Raw genomic sequence first — 18,191 nt, 5'->3', positions numbered from 1 at the left:
TGCTTAGGGTCCACAAGGTGTTGCATGTATGGGGCTAGGCGGGCAGCCAATACGCCTGTAAAGATCTTGCCGATCATGTTAAACAGTGAAATAGGACAGTATGAGGCACAATGGGTAGGGTCCTTACTCCATCTTGGAATAACTGCAAAGGTTACTAGTTGCAATATTTCAGTAAGTGTACCAGTTGTGCTAAATGAGTTGTACAGATGAGCTAAGACGGGCACTAGCATAGGTGGGAAGATCTTATAACAGTCTGCTGTGAATCCATCTGGACCTGGTACTTTGCCAAGCAGCAGCTGCTGTGTACAATTGGATGTGTCTATCTCGGCTTGGATGTCCCTATTTAGGCTATAGAAGTCAGTTGGGAGAGACACAGGTCAGGGGCACCTGTGCCAGATATGATTCAGAATCCACCAAGGTCAGGGCTTCAGCTGTATAGAGAGTGAAGTAGAAGTGTTTGAAGGCCTGGGCTATGCGCTCATCTTGTCCGGCTGTGTTGCCCTGAGAGTCCTCTACCTCTAATATTCTTTGTTGGAGGGTCAGGGCCCAATAGGTGGCCAGCTTTGCTGCCACCAGCATAGTATATCTGCTTCAGGCGCAGGAGAGCATATTCACCTTTGCTGATATCAAGGGCTTTGGGTTGCTTGCGGGCAGTTGTAAGCTGCCTCCTCGCCCTGAAGTAGTCTATACATTTATGTTCTTCTTCCAAGTCCCTCACTTCATTCTCAAGCTGCGACCTCTTATCCCTCCTAACCTTGTACATCTGAGCTGCTGCTGCTATGAAGTTGCATTGAAGTACTGCCTTTAATATATCCCATAGCAGTGCTATGGGGGTCTCTGGGGTGTCGTTAGGGTGCAGAAAGGATCAGATGGCACTTGTTATTTCCTTAACGGTGGTGTCATGTTCTAGAAGTGTGTGGTTAAGGCCCCAGGCAGGATGTTGTGGTGTGAGGCCTGGCAGGTGACAAGTGGCGGATGTGGGAGAGTGGTCGGAGAGTGCAGCCACTCCATTGTCAACCGCTGTCTTTACTGTGGCCTAGCTCTGGGAAATAAGAAAATAGTCAATTTTGGCATAGGACTGATGTGCTGCAGAGAAAAATGTATAGTTTTCGTGAGAGGGTGGTGCTGGCACCAGATATGGACCAAGGCGACATCCATCAACCACTAGTGACATGCTGGTCACAGCGCTCCTGCCTGACCCGTCATCTGAGTTGACCTATCTAGGAAAGTGTAGGGAACCAAGCTTAAGTCTCCCCCTACTATAATATCTGAATCAGGCGTCTCTAACACCTGCCCCACTGCCTTTGAGAGAGAAGCCTCCTGAAGGTCATTGGGAGCATATAGATTTGCCAGTGTGAATGTGTAACCTTTTGTGTCAATGCGTAGTAGCCTGACCAGTATTTCAGCCTGGGTCTGATCCACTTTCCCCAGAAAGCAGGTGGGCAGCAGTACCACCACCCCCACCTCCATCCCGAGCCCTGAGGAGAAATACTGGCAGTTGAACCATCTAGAGGGTAGGTGTGTTTCTTCAATGAGGCAGACATCGCAATTCGAGACTCTTAGCAGGGAGAGAAGTGCCAGATATTTTAGCAGGGTGTTCAGAACACGAACGTTAAGGCTCAGGATCTTAATCATGTGGCATGAGTTGTACAGAGCTACTGTTGTGGGGGCAGGCTAGGTCCCTCTCAGCAATACAGAGTTACCAGCAAACTGCATAGGATTGGACAAGCTTTAAACCTAGTATGAACTGTGAGTGCAAGGAAAAAACAAACAAACAATAAACGGTACAACTGAGTGGATCCCCGCCTGGGAACATCCTTATGAATCAAAGTCTGAGGGTCCTTGTTGCCAGCAATGCTCATGTTAAGTCTCCAACAGGGGGGTGAGAGGGTCTCCGCCACGGTGCTGGATGTCAGCAAGTAGGGGTGTGAAGCTCCTGGCTCCTTCAGTTCACCAGTAAGGAGGAGGACACTCCCATCACAAGTGGATGGAGACAACCGGGATTAGGCATAAGAGTGAGCCCTCTCCTAGTCATTGTCTGGGTAAAAGGTGCTGTCCCTCTTTTGTAATTGATGCAGATGGGAGGCCTGTTCCTGAGACATCCTAGAGCAGATGGTTTAAGGAATCATTTCTTCTTCGAGTGGGGAAAGGGAGTCTCTGTTATCAATGGGGATGGTGGGCATCCATGTTGAGATGGAGAGGGATCATCGGGCTGCAAGCAGCCCCCACCCAACAGTGAATGAGTTTCCTCCAGGATATGCAGGCTGTGGGTTTCATTGTTCCATATAAAAGTGATGCGAAAGGGGTGCCCCCATTTACATCTGATCTCCTTATCATGAAGGGGACTGGTGAGGGGCTGGAGGGCCCTGTAGTGCTGTAAGATAATAGATGACAAATCTTGATATAGCCACACCTTAACACCTTTAAAAGTCAATGGTGTTTTTGTCTCACCCTCCAGACATGATGGCTTCCTTCTGTCGGTAATAGTGAAGACAGGTTAGAATGTTCTGTGGCTTCCAGAAACCTGGGCCGGGCAACCCGCTTTGTGTGTGCAATCTAGAACAATCTCCTGGTCAGCCGGGGCTGGAGCCACTTGACGAAAAAGGCAGAGAACATAATCTTCCAGCTTCCTGGTGTCTGCCTGTAGCGGGACACCTTTAATGTGGATTTTGCAGCACCTCATCCTGTTCTCTAAGTCCTCCAGTTGATAGTTAAGATCAGCAGTTTTGTCCCTGAGGGAGAGTATTTGATACCGATGTTCCTCCAGTCCTTCACCATAAGAGACGTAGGCCTGTTCCAAGTAGTCAACCCTCTGTTCCAGTTCACCCATTTCCTCCTAATAGCTTTGACTTTGGCCTATAGTTCCTGTTTCAGGGCTGCTATGTTGTTCCTTAGGGTACTTAAGAGGCTTACCAGGAATGTCCATATGAGTGGAGCATCTTCATCACGGGGCTCTCTGAGGTGGCGGTGAGAGGAGCATCCCCTGCTCAGTTGCTTTTGTTCATGGAGGACTTGGTGAGCAGGTATTTAATGTATGAATCCTTCCAAACCTGTCATGCCATTGACAAATGGCTAGGAAATATTGTCTGGTCCTGGTGAATGCAGAGCGTGAGCCTCACTGTGTCAATCCTTTCACTGGAGGCTTAAGGGCCCAGCACTCTGCAACAAACAATCTTCTCCCCGCTGTCAGCTCCACAGCCCAAGGAGCATGCAGCAATGGAGGGCAAGCACCTGGCCCAACAGTGCCCAGTAAGGGGCTACAGTGTGCCACAACCCCACAGTTCACAGTACTTCAGGCCCCAGTTGGGAGCGCGTCTGTTATAGGGGCACCCAACCGCAGGTCTACATCAGGATGGGTATCCGCTATGAACCCCCGTTGGCTGAGATAAGCAACTCAGTCAAAGCAGGGCATGAACTTGGTCACCTTGCATTTTGTCAGTGGCAAGTAGTCAGCTTGTAGCCAATGCACCATGGGCTTTAGGCTCCACTCCATCACCAGAACTCCACCAATAACAGGTCAGACCCTAGCCCAACAGGGCGACCACTGAAGTCGAGGAGGTCAAAAGAGCGGTAGTCTATGGGTATCAGTGAGTTTGCATGGCCTGTGGACTCCCTGTGCTCTCAGCATCCAGTTGCGAGGCCCCGGCAATACCATCATTCACCCGGGCTGGCAAGCCCACTCCACTGACCTGAGGTGAACCCAGTCCAAGAGAGCACAAGGTCCTCTGCCACGCGATTCGGGACCTCTGCCTGGCCGGGGGTACACCACTCCATCTTCTCCAGGTGAGCCTCTGCTGTTGTTGGGTGGAGGATTGCACAATTTCTGTAGCGTGTCAGGGGGTCTATACCTTGGTCTCCACTGCCAAATCCTCTCCCAAGCCTTGTAGGCAGGTAGCTAGTAACTGGTGCTTTGGAGGTGGTGCCGCCAGTGGGAGGAGAGTCACTCCCTTGCCAGCAGCAGAAGCTGCAAACCTTTCACAACAAAGGGATAGGAAGCTATCCCTTCGTTGTCCCTTTCACAATGAAGGGATAGGAAACTATCCCTTTGTTGTCCCTTTCACAACAAAGGGATAGTAAGCTATCCCTTTGTTGTGAAAGGGGCAGGGTGATGGGGGTGACGAGCAGTGAGGGGAGTGCACTGTGCACCCCTCTCAGTGTGCATTTATGTTTGGCCGTCCGTCTAGGGCCAGCCAAACACACATGCGCAGTTGACTCTCTTCAGCCTGGCACTGTGCTGCTGGGCTGGTGAGAGCAGGCACAGGTTCCCAGTCTTCCTGGGAACGCCCTGGCTGGTTGCTCCCAGCCAATTCTAATGCTGCTCTGAGTAGCATCAGGATTGGCCGCAGGGCAGGCTGGGTACCTGTTGCTGCACTTCAAGACGGAGGAGCGGTGGTGCGGCGAGAGGCAGAGTGGAGGTACATATTTTTTTCTGTTTTGTTTATTAACGTTCCTTCGCTCCCACCTGCGTGCCGCCCCACCCCCTGAAACCCTGGCAAGCTGCGAATTGGTGCTCCTGCGGATCTCAGTCCCCAGGCCATGTGGCTCCCCTCACCCAATTCTATCATCCTGGGTGGCTCCTCCGCCTTTCATCCCAGGCAGCCACAGTATCCCTACGACTTCCGGTCTGCCAGCAAGTCTCTGCACTGTCGATGTAGGGGGGCTGAGGCCAGCCAGCACAGCTAGGCCTCGCATTTGGATGCCACAGGCCCCATCGGCAATTGTGGCCACCATCTTGCCTGCAGCCATGATATGCTTCTCACCGGGAAAATCCACGCCGGCCATGCCCATCCGGTGGCAAAACTGCTCCCTCCACTTCTTGCTATGTTCTGGAGGCATCCCCAGGTGCTGCGACAGGGTTGGGAGCCCTTCGGGGAGCCGGGACCGCCACTGTTAAACATCAGTGCAGCAGTGCTCCATAAAAGCACGTCTTGCATTGGCACCGTGTTTTACACGACTACCCTTTTTTGAGTATTTTAAAGGGTGAAATAGAAGATCTGTGTCTCAGATAAAAGCTGTTAAAATGTAATGCTCATGAGTGTGACCAAAGTCAGCTTTTTTAGTGCAATGTAAAAACCCTGTCCTTTGTAAGATTAAAAAGAATTACATGAGTGGGAGAAACAAGGTATTGTTAAGCTACCTTCTTCACATTCCTGATAAGGGCAAAATGTTTTAGCCCTTGCTTGATGACTTCAGAATCCTCGGGTTGTCATCAGGATCAAAGGTCCTGTCTATCTATAGATAATCCCAAATTACTTTCACCTACTGAAAGAGAAATTGAATACTGTTTCTGTATTCAACTAGAATACGTCCTGGAATCCTAAACCTTACACCCATACTCCTTAACAGGCAGGAGTATGAAGCATAGTCCCTAACCCATCTATGTTGTAGTTGCTTTATAGTACACACTCTGCGCCAATACACCTGCTCGTTGGTTGCCCATCTTGGACCGGTGTATTGGCACCTCAAATTCATTACATGGTATTACATACAGTAAAGTGAAGTTAATTGTGCTTTCCATTCATCTTTATCTGAAACTGTCTTACCATACAATTAAAATACACAACCATTTGGCCTTGTATAGGGATGTATAGGTATAGATATATCATTACATTTTCTAAAATTTCCAGTCAGTTTATTGTTTGTTGTTTTAATCAGATCCACTTTTTCTTGCTTGTCTAGCACATAGTCAGTATATGCAATATATTTTCGTTAAAGTAGAGTTGATGGAAATGGATAGAAATTGGAAGTCTTCATTCCCTCGCAGTACTATATATTTAGTGTGCTTAGGCCCATATTTACACTTTTTTAGCGCCGCGTTTATGTCATTTTTTGATGCAAAAGCAGTGGAAACTTACAAAATACAATAATATTTTGTACGTTTGTGCCGCTTTTGCATCAAACAATGACGCAAATGCGATGCAAAAAAATTATAAATATGGGACTTAGTATCTCCGATGTTTTTTCAGAATATCCCATCAAGATAATTTGTGTCTTGAATAACTTTTAACGATCTTTTAAAATGCCTTAGGTGATTATATTACCTTATAAATCTTAAAGGTGTGGTTGGATGTATTAGATCAGATACATTTAGAATTCAGAACTGTTGCATATTTCAGACGCTAGTAATAACTGTACATTATATACTCTGGCTCTCCAGTTTTATTTGAGAAAATCTGGGCAAGCTAATACAACCTCTTTTAATTTGCCTTTAATTTTTTTAAAACATTTTTGGGGTTGTAAAATTATTCCAAATAAATTGGTTAACGCATGCTTCCAAAATATTTAAGAAGTTTTTTTGGGATACAAATTGAGGGCTGCTGAAAAGATATATGATATTTTTGGCAAAATGTCGATTTTCATATAGTTCATTCTTTACACTAGTAAAATGGGTAAATGTTGATTTTAGCCTAATAGCTATTTTATTTCTGCCTATTTTACATCAGAATTTTCATATCATCATTTCTACATTATAGCATCACTTCCATAACAGATAATGAGTGGGAGTATATATCAGCAAAGGTCTGCATATTTTGACCTTGTGAGATGCTATTCTTTGATTACAACTTTGACATTTACAAAGCAGCTTGGAAGCCAATAATTGACTGAAGAACTCAAAGAACAAGAGTGATAAATAATCAGCAACCTTGGCTTGTGCCATAGCTAAAGGGAATTGGTTGCCTAATATTACAGTTAGTTATAATTCGAGTACTAGGCTCTTGATATGTTGCTTTTATTGCTCAGACTCTGTTTACTACCTACTTGCATGGAGGAGACTGCCCTATTTTATTTTTTCTGTGTCCATAATATTGTTAGTCTGCTCCATTAGATTTCAGGCTGAAATAGCTGTATCCTTTCTACAAGCTTTTAACAGAGGCCAGGTGTTGTGATGAAGTTAAAGTGGACCTTAAAAGTCATTACAAAGTTTATGCTGCCCATTTAGGGTGTTTGATGTGTTGTTTGTCGGTATCTGTTGGCTCTGGTTGGGTATTTGAGTAACAAGTTTTTAGCTGGCACCTGAAAGACTTCAGTAGTAGTTTTATTCTAGAATCTTTACTTTGTTAGGCAGATTTGTTCATCTATTGTACATTAATGTAGTTATATGTTTTGTGGGTTTTGTTTGAGCACACTTTTTTGATTACTTGGATGCTTTTAATGTTTGCTACACTGAGTATGTGCTTAGAAGCTATATTTTTTGGCATTTATGAACAATATAAATAGAAAAACCAAACAATAATGAGTTGTGTAGGATTGCAATTTGGCTTCCACAGAGCTGCACTTCTTGGATTATGTATGTGGATTGCGTAGACTAATGAGAATGATATCCTTAAGATTTTGCATGCTCTTGCAGATCATGTCTCAATTTAAGATTTGAGAAGGTATTTCTAAAGAATATTTTATTCATAGTGTCAATGCTATCATCACATTAGTTGTACTTTTGAGTGAGTGCACAAAAGCCTTGGAGTTCAAAGAATGATTTTATGACTGAGGTTACACCAGGTATTTATTAGGTCACTCTCATTAATATCAATCATATTTTGTTGCTTCGACTGACAGAATATATTAACAAACTTAGGGGCTGATTTAGATGTTGGCGTTAAAAGTCCGGCCACCAATTTTCCATCGGATAACCCATCCACAACCTGGGTGGTCCGCCCACCTGATTTAGATGTTGGTGGGACCATAGGTGAAAGACTGCCGACTCAGCCACCTTTCCCGCCGAGCAGATTTGGATGTGCCTTACCGCCAAACCAACTGTGGCAGTGTTACCTCCACACCTGAGCTGGTGGACTGGGGAAATAAGGTAAAACCTACTGTTTTTCCCCAATCCGCTTCTGTTTTTGACTGGACAAGACCTTTCATACCTGCTGCCACTTGACCACGGAGAAAACACAACCCCACCCCCCACCTGGACTGAACGGACATCACCGCGTATGGGCACAGGACTCTTGGAGTCCTATACATGTTGCAGTAATTTTTTGAATTACTGTGACATGCATATGTTTGGGAACACATTTGAGTGGGACATGGATGGAGACACACTGGCACATGACACAGACATACACAGCTGTCATTGTGGTGTCAGCATTTATTACCAAATGAATAAAGGCACTACAGGGACGTTACAATCACACTTGTCAACTATGTCCATTTGCATACATTGCAAGTGGACCTGTGATGTTGTGCTTCCAGTTGTGTATGTGAGTCAGTACAGAGATGTGTGTGTGTGATGTGATCGGCTGGTGTAGGTGAAGGGAGCTGGAATGGATGATGTGGTTGTACCTGTATGTGTGCCACTTGCATATGGGTCTGATAATAGATGTGTATGTTTGGGTGTGTGTTGTTTTGCTGTGTGCAACATTCAAGTGAGTGTTGTTGTATGGTGGTCGTTGTCATGCTGTGTGTAGTAGTGCTTGTGTGAGTGTGTTTGTGTAGATGAATGTGTACTTGTGTTGATTGATTGTTGTGGTTGTGTCGTGTGTGGGTGCAGTGTCAGTAATGTGTGTGTGTTGTGTGATGGATGTATGGAAATGTGTGTTTCCAGTATGTACTTGTTGTGTTGTGGTGGAATGGTTAAGAATGATAGTGTGTATGTGGTGTGTTGTGTAGTGCAGGGGGACACATGTAGCTAAAGTACATTGTGTGTGACATACCTCTGTTCCATAGCTAGTGCCATTGTACAAAGTACAATGGGTCTAGTGATGGTCTCCCTCTGTCAGCAATCCACTGCCGGTACCCTGCATGCAGGACTGTTACATCTAAATATGGTCGGCGAGAACCAGCCATCCTGACAGCTAGGATGAGCACTCCTTTGTGGCACAGCCGCAATACATATAAATACAGCGGACGGACTGCCGTCAGCTTGACAGAGTACTTGGGACCGCAGCTGGGGCAGTTTGGCAAAAATACCGCCAACATCTAAATCAGGCCCTTATTTCATACTGCACATTATCAGCAATTTACAGGTCACATAGAAGTTCTGAGGTCATATAGAGGAAGGATTTTGAAGGCGTTTTTTTTAAAGAGACACAGAACACCTTCAGAAGTCAATTGGATAGAGCCTTGTGTGCAACTTCCTCCAAATGCCCTTTGTATCTCACCACAGGAAGACTGAGTCAGCATAAGAAGGCCGACCATAAGTGCCTGGTTGCTTGGTGGTGTACAAACAGATATCCTAGGTAGTCATCAAGGGGTTTATGAACCAGAAGGCACGTTTTGATTTTGAACCCCGGTTTAACTTTAAGCTTATGCAGCAACATTAGTGCTGGCTCAACATAATTGTTGCTTTTAAACTCCAGGATAAGGTAAGTAGTGTTGTTTTGAACTTTGTCAAGTTTCACCATTTAATAAGCTGAAGGTCTCTGTAAGTGTTGCTATATTAGTGGATGCACTGTAATAAAAAAACTAAGGCTGCCCTAACATAATTTATCAGTGCTATGACCTTACAGCTAAGAATGGCAAGTAGAAGAAAGAAAGTAAGTAGCTCCAACTCAGATGGTGCCAAGTGAGCTTATGGGATTGGTGCTAACTGGCCCTTCTTGACTAGAATCTAATTCCCCCAAAACATTTTGCATCCCCCTCTATTAATAGGAAACTCTGTCTCTTGCCCAGGAACAGTTATGTGCACATCTAGCAGCATACACACTATAACAGAACTCCTCCCACTTTAAAGCATGCAAAGGAGTCCAAGGTTGTGCACAGGAAAGGCTTCAGTGTTTGGGATAGAACAGTCTCTCTTTACATGTTTTCCATGCAACGTCAATATTGAATAGGCCCAACTATTTAATTGTTTTTTGCTTGTAACACTCCCTTTCAAATTATGGCTTGGTGAAAACTTGACTAAGAGAAAGGGGGAAATTGAGAGAGGGAATAGTGCATGGTGATACCCATCCAATTATCAAAAGTACAGTTTGGAGATAAGTGTGGAGTAAATGCATCTTCCAATGAGACAGAAGCAAGCAAAATCTTCTACTTCTCATAGATGTAAGAGGAAACAGATTCACAATGTTAGGCCAACCTGCAAGTCTAGTACTTTGTCAAGAACTCAATGCAGTGAAGGTTTCTCTAGTTTCCTTTGTGATTGCCTGAAGGACGTGTGGCTCTTCCCAACAGCCAAAGGGGCACCCAGCACTTAATATATATGTGAAAGGTGTCAAGGTTCTTATTAAGAAGGTTCACTTAAGTAGACCACAGAGGATAAACCTACTCCTTGGCAATATTGACAATTCTTAATTATAGTTGGCAGTTAATGAAGAGGGCAAAAACCAAGGAACCAAAATCATCCTGCTTCAAGAGTAGGAAAGAACCCGGCATATAGATCTTCCACAAGACAGAATTCAAAGTAAAGCTGGGTAAACAAAACAGGAGCCAAAATGTAGTGGATAAAAAAGGCACCAGAGAGGTTTCAAAAATAGGGAAGGACGCGTGCTGCAATGGATCCTTCTCTGGTAAATGCTTACCTATGTATATTCTAAGCAGTAAATTACATCACACAAAAAGTTTTAACACCATCTTGGGTTGAAAAGTTCAAGCAGCAAACCCTGGAGAGGTGGCCATCTCGGACAGGTATGAAGTTAGTTATGCTTACTCCTAAAGAAGAAGAATGTTTATGGCAAAGGGAAGGCAAATGAAGAAGAACTCTGTTTGAAAACATTCTACCCTCTATATCCTGCCAGCTGTCAAGCACTTTGCATCCCATGTGCTACCCCCTGCAGAGCAGCTAGGAGCATCAAAGCTCTGGAGTTGTCTGAGCTGCGTGAACAAAACTTTCTTTTTGTCCACCATGGATAGGAATCAGAGATGTTCTGTCATACTCCAGAAAGACACAAGGCCATGAGAACATGCCATTGCCTTCAGTGAACATCAAAAACTGGATGTCCTCCTCTTAAAAAATGCAGAGCCTATGAAAAACTACACTACCTGTGGCCATTCTTGCACTTAGATGTGAAAGCATGTCTCACCCCAGAAGCCCCAAATGTATCCGTGTGCTGATGGAAAAAATGATAAACCGACAAAGAGGCACAGAATTAGGAAACATCTTTCCACTCACTAGATAAATACTTTTTCCAATGTTTCTAAAACTGAAGACATCATCAGAAGATTCAGGAATCACAAACTTCTTGAACCTCAGCTTCTGGTTGACCTTGTACCATGACATGTGGTGGTTCTGAAAGTAAATGATGGTAAGATTAAGAAACATATTGTTGAAATTGTGAAGCACGAAAAACCGGATGAACTCTCCAACTACAAGAATATGTTGATGAGTGAAAAATAGACTAACAAATCATGATTTAAACTTCAATGACTTTGTATGGATAGGAAAAACAATCTGAAAGATAGTCAAAGATTAACACCAGGAGGAAAGGAAGAAGTTGGCCTTTACTTACCTGTAATTTGTTTACTTCTGGCTTTAGCATGGCAAACATTTCCTGACCTCAATTGTCTTTATTTTTATAGATAATTCATTTTATCAATAGTTGCTATGACCAAAGTATCAGTGCAAGGATAAAAAGGAAAACACTCTAGGGTGAAAACATTGTAAGCAGGAAGATGGCAAAACCTTGCTGATGCTATGAGTTGCATGTCAAAACAAAATTCAGCAATTCGTAGTAAGAAGCGCAGTCATCTTGAATGGTGTAACCGTAACATCTGAGTTATTGTCCTAGACTTTCATTAGTTTCGTCTGCTTGCCAATAGGACTAACATTGGCAACCAAAAGGGAGCTTGTTAAATTACTAGAGCCTTGCAGACAATATTCCAAAAAAGGGAAATATATGTATTCCTGTGTCAGGAATTACTGTATGTGTTTGACTATGAAGACACAAAATGACTGTCAGAAATCATCGAGCCATTCTGTCAGCAATAGGTAGCTTAGGCATAAGTGTGAAATGAGCCATCCTTGAAAACGTGCCATGGTTACCATTAGGACTCGAATCCTTTCTGAAAAGGGAAGGTCCATCATAAAATCAATAGAGACTGAATGCCATGGTTCATGAGCCACTGCCATGGACTACAGTTATTCCAAAACATATTAGAGTGTCGGAATGCCTATAGGGCAGTCAGGCAGTGCCGATGGGCTACCATGACATTGTGAGGGCAGGTTTCTTAGCAGTTTGTGGGCTTTTTTATGGTCAGGTGGGTCGTTGTTTCTGTTGATTTCTCTGTTATTAAAGAAACATTGTGTGAAGCCAACACAAATGCCTGCATCTTCCATCCCTTGCAAAATATCCATATAGTGTGTCTTTACAAGTTCAAACTGGCCTGATTTGCAAATGTGGGCCACTTTGTTAGCTACTGAGAGCTACTTTTATTTTAGTGCCCAGGCCGAATTTTTGTCCCAGTTCGACCTGGTAATCAACTTATCTAGATACTGAAATATTAAGGTCATGCCATATGAACAGCACATCCATTGTAGTTCCTTAATAGGAGAAAAAAAAGCAGCTCTCTGGCTGAAATAGAGATCAATATTTGAGTTAATAGAATTTTAAGAAGAAAATTCCCAAACTCTTGGTGCTTCAATTGTTTTTGAGTCTATTTAACCCTTTTAAAAGGAACTGAACTATTAAGATAACACAATGAATAGGAATTATGTGTTGGTCCTATGTAGTGGATGAGTTTAGATAGCTATCAGCTACGGCATCATCCCAAGATGTTTTGGAGCGTAGGTTATAGGAATATAAGTTACAGTCATACTATGCAAAGAAAAATGATCATCTAGTTTCACAGTCGTTCTTACTCTGAAATTGTTGTAGACTTTGTAAGTTCCTAGGATCTGTCCACATTTCAAAGGGTCCCTTAGTGGTGATCAATAAATGTACATTTGGTGCAATCCATCTTTGTGGCTAATAACTCTCTTTAAAGGACTGAATAGTACCACCCACCGTCATACAGGACACGGGGTAGATAATTTCTATTTTTGCAGTTTACATAGCGCAAAGTTTGGTGAAGGTCATTAGAGTGCTTTATATTAATACCATATTACATTACACATTTTTTAGGCACAGGAAGAATAAGTGATTTGGCCAGAATCACAAGATGTTGAGCCAAGTCCAGGAACAGAACCATGTTCCCCAGTTCCAAGGTAAGGCACTGTGTGCTACAGTTAAAACAAAATAGTTCTCATTGCTCTTCCAAAAGCAACGGTTTCTACCTTCAGTTTCTTAAAAGTCCAGAATGATATTGAGTTGGAGCCTGAGTCAAATGAGTTTTAGTATATTGAATACCTTTTCAGATTGAGTATGTCAATGAAAACCTCTTTCCATGTTTTCCTTCTTCAGAACACAAGTAATGTCACTAGTTAATTATGCAAACTCCTTAAAGGATTGACAATAAAAACCACAAAACCAAGCAAATGTGTTTTTTACATTAGTAGGAGAAAGCCTTTCATGATCTGATGATACTATCTCTGGGTCCATAGCCAGACCTGACCCATTCACTCCATTTTGGAAATTCTCCTGTAAGAATGCCTGTTGTTTTTAAAAGGGAATGTAGGAGGCTGGCCTGGCTTGTAGTGGGTACCAAGGGATACTTACACTCTGTACCAGGTCCAGTTATCCCTTATTAGTGTAGAAGAGGTGTTTCTAGCAGCTTAGGCTGATAGAAGGTAGCTATAGCAGAGCAGCTTAGGCTGAACTAGGAGACATGAAAAGCTCCTACTATACCACTGGTATCATATGCACAATATCATAAGAAAACATAATACACAGATATACTAAAAATAAAGGTACTTTATTTTTATGACAATATGCCAAAAGTATCTCAGTGAGTACCCTCAGTATGAGGATGCCAAATATACACAAGATATATGTACACAATACCAAAAATATGCAGTAATAGAAAAAGGAAGTAATGCAAGCAGTGTATAGTTACAATAGATTGCAATAGGAGCACATAGGTATAGGGGCAACACAAACCATATACTCCAAAAGTGGAATGCGAATAACGTATGGACCCCAAACCTCTGTGAGCTTGTAGAGGGTCGCTGGGACTGTAAGAAAACAGTGAGGGTTAGAAAAATAGCCCACCCCAAGACCCTGAAAAGTAGGTGCAAAGTGCACCAATGTTCCCCAGAGAGCACAGAAGTCGTGATAGGGGAATTCTGCAAGAAAGAACAACACCAGCAATGCAACCAAAGTGGATTTCCGGACGAGAGTACCTGTGGAACAAGGGGACCAAGTCCAAGAGCCGCGACAAAGTCGAGATTGGGCAGATGCCCAGGAAATGCCAGCTGAGGATGCAAAGAAGCTACCACTGGATGGTAGAAGCTGTGGATTCTGCAAGAACGTAGAGGGCTAGAAACTTCCCCTTTGGAGGATGGATGTCCCACGTTGTGAAGAAACTTGCAGAGGTGTTCCCACGCAGAAAGACTGCAAACAAGCCTTGCTAGCTGCAAGGGTCGTGGTTAGGGTTTTTGGATGCTGCTGTGGCCCAGGAGGGACCAGGATGTCGCCAATTGCGTGAGGAGACAGAGGGGGCGCCCAGCAAGATAGGGAGCCCTCACAGAAGCAGGCAGCACCCGCAGAAGTGCCGGAACAGGCACTACGAAGAGGAGTGAACCGGAGCTAACCCAAAGTCACAAAAGAAGATTCCACGACGCCGGAGGACAATTCAGGAGGTTGTGCACTGCAGGTTAGAGTGTTGGGACCTAGGCTTGGCTGTGCACAAAGGAAATCCTGGAAGAGTGCACAGGAGCCGGAGCAGCTGCAAATCACGCGGTACCCAGCAATGCAGTCTAGCGTGGGGAGGCAAGGACTTACCTCCACCAAACTTGGACTGAAGAGTCACTGGACTATGGGAGTCACTTGGACAGAGTTGCTGAGTTCCAGGGACCACACTCGTCGTGCTGAGAGGGGACCCAGAGGACCAGTGATGCAGTCTTTTGTTGCCTGCGGTTGCAGGGGGAAGATTCCGTCGACCAACAGGAGATTTCTTCGGAGCTTCTAGTGCAGAGAGGAGGCAGACTACCCCCACAGCATGCACCACCAGGAAAACAGTCGAGAAGGCGGCAGGATCAGCGATACCAGGTTGCAGTAGTCGTCTTTGCTACTTTGTTGCGGTTTTGCAGGCGTCCTGAGCAGTCAGCGGTTGATTCCTTGGCAAAAGGTGAAGAGAGAGATGCAGAGGAACTCTGATGAGCTCTTGCATTCGTTATCTAAAGAATTCCCCAAAGCAGAGACCCTAAATAGCCAGAAAAGGAGGTTTGGCTACCTAGGAAGGAGGATAGGCTAGCAACACAGGTAAGAGCCTATCAGAAGGAGTCTCTGACGTCACCTGCTGGCACTGGCCACTCAGAGCAGTCCAGTGTGCCAGCAGCACCTCTGTTTCCAAGATGGCAGAGGTCTGGAGCACACTGGGGGAGCTCTGGGCACCTTCCCTGGGAGGTGCAGGTCAGGGGAGTGGTCACTCCCCTTTCCTTTGTCCAGTTTCGCACCAGAGCAGGGCTGGGGGATCCCTGAACCGGTGTAGACTGGCTTATGCAGAGATGGGCACCATCTGTGCCCATCAAAGCATTTCCAGAGGCTGGGGGAGGCTACTCCTCCCCAGCCCTGACACCTTTTTCCAAAGGGAGAGGGTGTAACACCCTCTCTCTGAGGAAGTCCTTTATTCTGCCTTCCTGGGCCAAGCCTGGCTGGACCCCAGGAGAGCAGAAACCTGTTTGAGGAGTTGGCAGCAGCAACAGCTACAGTGAAACCCCAGGAAAGGCAGTTTGGCAGTACCCGGGTTCTATGGTAGAGACCCGGGGATCATGGAATTGTCTCCCCAATGCCAGGATGGCATTGGTGTGACAATTCCATGATCTTAGACATGTTACATGGCCATGTTCGGAGTTACCATTGTGACGCTGTTCATAGGTAGTGACCTATGTCCAGTGCACGCGTGTAATGGTGTCCCCGCACTCACAAAGTCCGGGGAATTTGCCCTGAACGATGTGGGGGCACCTTGGCTAGTGCCAGGGTGCCCACACACTAAGGGGGTCATTCTGACCCTGGCGGTCGGTGATAAAGCGGCGGCCAACCCGCCAACAGGCCGGCGGTCCAAAATATGCAATTCTGACCCTGGCGGGAACCGCCAACACAGCCCGCTGCATTAACACTCTGACCGCCACGGCGGAACAAACAAACAGCGCGCCGGTCACCGCCAACAGCCAGGTGGCAGACAATGTACCGCCCACCCTATCACGACCCACCAATCCGCCACCTTTTCCGGGGCGGGAGCACCGCCGATAAAAACACGGCGGAAACAGACTACGAACGGGAAAACGCTCACCTCCACATACTCCACGCGAGATTCCGGCAGTATGGAACCCGAGTTACAGGTCATCCCCGCACTCCTATACCTGCTCCTGTACCAGGAGCACGCCCGGCGGCGCGGAAGACATCGGTGAGTACTGCACCTACGACACAGGGGAGGGAAAAGATTACCGGCACACACCCACCCACCCACACCCACTACAACACACACATCAATGCATTCCCACAGATCACTGTCACAACCCACAAACCCCCCCCTCCGAAATAATGCAAAGACCAAAAGAAGAGATCTTAAACGGGCAGATATATTGAAAAATGGACAGCAGTAATCCAAATAAATAAATAAACTATGTACAACATATATACATCTACTATATGTAGTCCAACCACTGTCCGTGGACCACAGAGGTCCTGAGCAAAGGGGCAAGGCCCAGTCCCACGACAACAACTCCACGGAGAGAACACTGCAGGGGCATCAGAAAGAAAAAAGGACAGGCACCTCAGGGGGAAGGGAAGGGGGGGCACCTCAGCCACTTGAGTACACGACGCCAGATCCACGAGGGGACTCCATGACCACTGGCCCATCCTGGGGAGTGCAAAGCCACAGTCCATACAGTCCATACAGTGGGTGGCCTGCCCACTGGGCCATCCTGGGGAGTGCAAAGCCACAGTCCATACAGTCCATACAGTGGGTGGCCTGCCCACTGGGCCATCCTAAGGAGAGCAAAGCCACAGTCCAAACAGTCCATACAGTGGGTGGCCTGCCCACTGGGCCATCCTGGGGAGTGCAAAGCCACAGTCCATACAGTCCATACAGTGGGTGGCCTGCCCACTGGGCCATCCTGGGGAGAGCAAAGCCACAGTCCATACAGTCCATACAGTGGGTGGCCTGCCCACTGGGCCATCCTGGGGAGTGCAAAGTCACAGTCCAAACAGTCCATAACAGACTCCACTGCCACTGGAGGAGGCATGTTGGCCAGAGGACATCCTGCAGCCCTGCCCGAGACAGATCCTGCCCTGCCACGTCTGCCAAAGGGCCAGCGGTTCTTGCCTGGAAGGGCCCAGTTCAGCGGTTCTTGCCTTGAAGGGCCCAGTTCAGCGGTTCTTGCCTTGAAGGGCCCAGTTCAGCGGTTCTTGCCTTGAAGGGCCCAGTTCAGCGGTTCTTGAGACGGCGGTCCACAGCGGAGCGGTGCTGGAGACGGCGGGGCCCAGTTCAGTGGTTCTTACCTTGAAGGGCCCAGTTCAGCGGTTCTTGCCTTGAAGGGCCCAGTTCAGCGGTTCTTGCCTTGAAGGGCCCAGTTCAGCGGTTCTTGCCTTGAAGGGCCCAGTTCAGCGGTTCTTGCCTTGAAGGGCCCAGTTCAGCGGTTCTTGCCTTGAAGGGCCCAGTTCAGCGGTTCTTGAGACGGCGGTCCCCAGCGGAGCGGTGCTGGAGACGGCGGGGCCCAGTTCAGCGGTTCTTGCCTTGAAGGGCCCAGTTCAGCAGTTCTTGCCTTGAAGGGCCCAGTTCAGCGGTTCTTGCCTTGAAGGGCCCAGTTCAGCGGTTCTTGAGACGGCGGTCCCCAGCGGAGCGGTGCTGGAGACGGCGGCCATTCTATGGCCAACTGCTCATTGCCTGGTGGTGCCCTCCTGGGCAGCGGGGATGGTGCTCCTTCAATGCCCACCTGGGCTGTGGGTGGTGGGGCCCTCCTGGCCAGCTGGGCTGGGTCCTCCCTGGGCAGCGGCTATGGGGGTGGTGGGCTCTCCCTGGGCAGCTGTGACGGTTCCTCCCTGGGCAGCGGCTATGGGGGTTGTGGGCACCTCCTGGGCAGCTGTGACGGTTCCTCCCTGGGCAGCGGCTATGAGGGTTGTGGGCTCCTCCTGGGCAGCTGTGACGGTTCCTCTCTGGGCAGCGGCTATGGCGGTTGTGGGCTCCTCCTGGGCAGCTGTGACGGGTCCTCCATGGGC

General features: G+C 46.6%; 1 long non-coding RNA gene across 1 annotated transcript in view; it reads right to left on the bottom strand.

The window, feature by feature from the left end:
* The window catches only part of LOC138260796 (uncharacterized), an 81,622-nt gene that overhangs the window by 46,485 nt on the left and 16,946 nt on the right, over positions 1-18,191 (bottom strand). Inside the window, exon 2 of the long non-coding RNA XR_011198996.1 lies at positions 11,048-11,164. This is a non-coding gene — a long non-coding RNA (uncharacterized lncRNA). The remainder of the gene's footprint in view (positions 1-11,047; positions 11,165-18,191) is intronic.

This window comes from Pleurodeles waltl, chromosome 10 (genome assembly GCF_031143425.1).
Source record: "Pleurodeles waltl isolate 20211129_DDA chromosome 10, aPleWal1.hap1.20221129, whole genome shotgun sequence".
Taxonomy (NCBI): domain Eukaryota; kingdom Metazoa; phylum Chordata; class Amphibia; order Caudata; family Salamandridae; genus Pleurodeles; species Pleurodeles waltl.
Note: the sequence above shows the minus strand (reverse complement) of the source record. Positions and strands in the feature narration are given on the sequence as shown.